Source organism: Penaeus monodon, chromosome 10 (assembly GCF_015228065.2).
Source record: "Penaeus monodon isolate SGIC_2016 chromosome 10, NSTDA_Pmon_1, whole genome shotgun sequence".
Taxonomy (NCBI): Eukaryota; Metazoa; Arthropoda; class Malacostraca; order Decapoda; family Penaeidae; genus Penaeus; species Penaeus monodon.
The window spans coordinates 14,652,929-14,657,686 of NC_051395.1; positions in this window are offsets into that span (position 1 = coordinate 14,652,929).

Below are 4,758 nucleotides of genomic sequence, written 5' to 3' on the forward strand. Positions count from 1 at the left end.
CTCACACACACTCACACACACACTCACACACACCACACACTCACACCCACACCCACACCCACACACACACACACACACACACCAAAAAACACACACACACACATACACACATACACACACACATACACGCACATACTCACACACATTATATATATATATATATATATATATATATATATATATATATATATATATATATATACATATTTAAATATTAACACACAGAAAACACAATAATCACGCAACAACACGATGAACAGGCAGCAGTTTCGAAATCCTCATACACCCCACAACACACACACACACACCACACCCCACACACACACACACACACCCCACACACCACCACCCACACACACACACACACACAAATAATAAAAATTTTAAAATTATATTATATAATATATATATATTATATAAATTTTTATACATTATATATAAAACTATATATATAATATATATATAATATATATTATATATATAAATAATTATATATATAAATATGGTATAAATATATATATATTATATATATTTTAATAAAATTTATTATATATATTTTTTTATTTTAATTTTATATATTATATTATATATTACATACAGAAGACACAGAAGATGAGCAGACAACAGTTTCGAACTATATTTTATTATATATTTATATTATATATATATATATAATATAATATATATATATATATAATAATTTGTGTGTGGTGTGTGGTGTGTTGTGTTGTGTGTTGGTGGTGGTGTGTGGTGTGTGTGTGGTGTTGGTGTTGTGTATTATGTATTATGAGATGTTGTATGTATGTTGTGTGTGTGAGTGTGTGTGTGTGTGTGTTTGTAAAATATATATGTATATTTTTATACATATGCAATATATGTATAAATATATATAATATATATTTATATTTTAATATTTTAATATAATATATAATAAAATTATAGGGGTTTGTTTTGGTGTTGTGTGTGTTTGTGTGTGTGTGTTTTTGTGTTGTTGTGGTGTGTGTGTGTGTGGGGTATGTGGGGTGTGTGTTGTGTGGTGGTGTGGTGTGTGTGTGGTGTGTGGTGTGTGTATGTGTGGGTGTGTGTGTGAGTTATTTTATCACCACCCCAACACACACAACCAAATGCATATATGATATATATGATATTAATGAAAGTATATATAAGTATATAAATTTTAATGTAAATATAATAATATATATATATATATAAATATTTATTTTTTTATATAATATTAATTACATACAAAAGACACAGAAAAATAGGCAACATTTTCGAAATATATTTTATATTATATATTAAAATTATAAATATATATATTATAATATATTATATTATATATATATATATATATTTTTGGGTGGTGTGGGTTTGTGTGGTGTGTGTGTGTGTGTGTGTTTGTGGTGGTGTGTGTTGGTGTATGTATGTAGAGTATTTTTGTATGTATGTAGTATGTATGTGTGGGTGTGTGTGGTGTGTGTGTGTGGGTTTGTATAAATTATATGTATATTTTAACAATGCAATATGTATACATATATATTATACATATATAAAAATATATTATATATATATATTATATATATTTTTGGGTGTGGTGGGGTGTGTGTGTGTGTGTGGTGGTGTGTGTGTGTGTGTGGGGTTTGTGTGGTGGTATTTGGGGGTTTTTTTTGGGGTTTTTGGGTGTGTGTGGGGTGTGTGGGGTTGTGTTGTTGGTTTTGTGTGTGTGTGTGTGAGCAAAATTTATACCACCCACACACACACACCAAATGAATATGAAATATGTATATTAATGTATAAGTATATGTACCAGTATGTATGTGTTATTTATGTATATAAAAAATATGCATAAAATATACACACACACACACACACAACTTATTATATATATATATATATATAATTATATATTATATTATTTATTTATTTTTTTATTTATTTATTATTTGTGTGTGTTGTGTGGTCGGGCGCGCGCGCGCGCGGGTGGGTGTGTTGTGTGGGTGTGTGTGTGTGTGTGTGGGGTGTGTGTGTGTGTGGGTGTGTTTTTTTGTTTTGGGGTGTGTGTGTGTGGGTGTGGTTGTTGGTGTGTGTGTGTGTGTGTGGGTGGGGTGTGGGGTTTTGTGTTTGTAGTTATATATGTGTTAAGACACACACAACACATACACACACACACACACACACAACACACCCCAAACACCACACACACACACACAAATAAAAATATATATTATATAATAATAAATATAATAATAATAATATATATGTATATATATATATTTTATATAATATATATATAAAATAATATTTAAAATAAATATATATATATAATATATATATGTATATATATATATAATATATTATATTATTATAATTTATATATATATATGGGTGTTGTTTGTGTGGTTGTTGTGGTTTGTGTGTGTGTGTTGTGATGTGTGTGTTTTGTGGTGGGTGGTTTTGGTTGTGTGTTGGTGTGTGTGTTGTGTGATGTGGGGGGTTTGGGGGTGGGGTGTGGGGTGTGTGTAGTGTGTCGTGTGTGGTGTGTGGTGTGTGTGTGTGCGTGCGTGTGTGTGGGTGTATGTGTGTGTGTATTTGTGGGTGTGTTGTGTGTGGTGTGTTGTGTGTGTGTGTTTTGTGTGTGTGTGTGGTGTGTTGTGTTTGTGTGTGTGTGTGTGTGTGTGTTTTGTATATAACCACACACACACCACCCACACACACCCCCCCAAAACACACAATATATAATATTTATAATATAATATATAAATATAATATATAATTTATATAATATATAATAAAATATAATTAAATATTTAAAATTATAATATATATATTGTGTGTGTGTGTGTGTGTGTGTGTGTGTGTGTGGGGTGTGGGGGGGTGGGGTGGTGTGTGTGTTGTGTGGTGTGCCAGAATGATGGGCCCAAAGAGTATGGTAGGGGCGAGATTGGGGTGAAGGGTAGAGACCAATATGTTTTGACTTTTTATATATAGTATGATGGAGTACGGCGCCCCCAAGGAGCGAGGGTTGCTCCTTTGGGCCCCCCGCGGGGAGTCTCCTGTCTTCCTCGGGTCTAAAAGGGGCATAGATCACGTGTTAATAGAAAATCACTGGTGAGAAAGGTTTAGGTTGCAACAATGCTAGTCTTGGGAAGAGGAAGAAAACAAACATTGGAATGTCTATGTGGCAACGAGAGACGAAAAAACAGCAATGGTAAAGCAAGGACATACTTAAGTAGGGTTGTGTGTGATGTGCAAATCATAAGATTAAACATCAGTAGAATATAAAAAACAGATAAATAGAAAACATAGAAGGGCATCATATTCGGCAACACAATATTAAAGGGGTTAAGTTGTGTGTGTGTGGTGGGGTGGTGTGTGTGGTGGTGTGTGTGTGGGGTTGGCTGTGCGTGTGCGTTGTTTTTTACGTCGCACAATTTGGAAAAAATAATGCGTACATGCACGTGATACAGTGGAGCATTTTATTTTTAAATTGTACTTTTACTATTTTTTAAATATTATTATTATTTTTGTTGTTTTTATCAATTTTATCATCTTTTATTTTTTATTATTATTGCCCAAAATTCTGTTATATTATTATATCTTTAACATACTTTACTTGTATCATAATTTGGTCAGTGGTTGTCACTATTGTTTTTCCCCTTTAAAACCTATCATTATAACCCCTTTGCTATTTCCCATTCTTTAATAGCTTTTCTTGATATCATTATTATTCCCATGATTCTCAGCTTGTTTTTTTTCACCCGAAATATCAATGTTGTAAGATTTTTGTTACGTCATCGCAATTTTATTATTTTCATTGTGCCCGCAATAGTCACCCTCACGAAGCCCCCATTTTTATAAGAAAATGAAAATCCTCTTTGCAGAGGTGTTCGAAATTTTTCTGGGGAACGCAATCAGATTTGCCGCCTTTTTATGTTGTTTTCACTATTTGGGATGTAAAATCTTTTCCGTTTGTCATCATGCTTTATGTATCCACTCAAAGCAAAAGTAGAAGAAAATAATAGTGTTGAAATTTCGAGGGTTATACACACGATCATACGTTGTAGTATATGAATTTTAATATATTAAAATAACTATATATATAATTATATAAAATAAATTAAATAATTTAAAAATAAAATAAAAATATATATAAAATAAAATATATATATATATATAATATATATTTATATATATAATATATAAAAAATGGAATAATGCCAAAGCGATTTATATCGATAAAAACAACCACCTTTACCAGGGGCTCGAAAAAGTAGGAATTCCCGGGGATGAAACCCGGGGCAGTACTAAAACCCAAACCCTACCACACGACCACTAAGAGTGTGTAACAGGGTCTTTTCAGCTCCAAGACATAATAAATATATATATTATATAAAAATATATATTATTATAATAATAATATATATAAAAGGCCAAAAAATGAGATAAAGACTTCTGTTTTTATAAAGGAAGAGAGAGTAAAACCGGGGGTTTCTCATTAGAGATTTAGCGAAGAAATTTCAGCTTAAAACTCCAGACCTGCTTTTTGAATTAGAATAAAACATTCGAGTGCGAGGAAAAAAGCTAAATGAGGATGGGGTTTTTTCAGCCCAATATCTTATTTTAGTGCAAGTGGTGCTTCACTTTTTTTTTGTTTGATTTTCTTTTTTTTGATTTCATGTTTTAACACCCAGAAAATGAAACATTGGGGGAATTTTTTAAAAAAAAAAAGAAAAAGGCGGGGTTTGGTTTATAATAGGG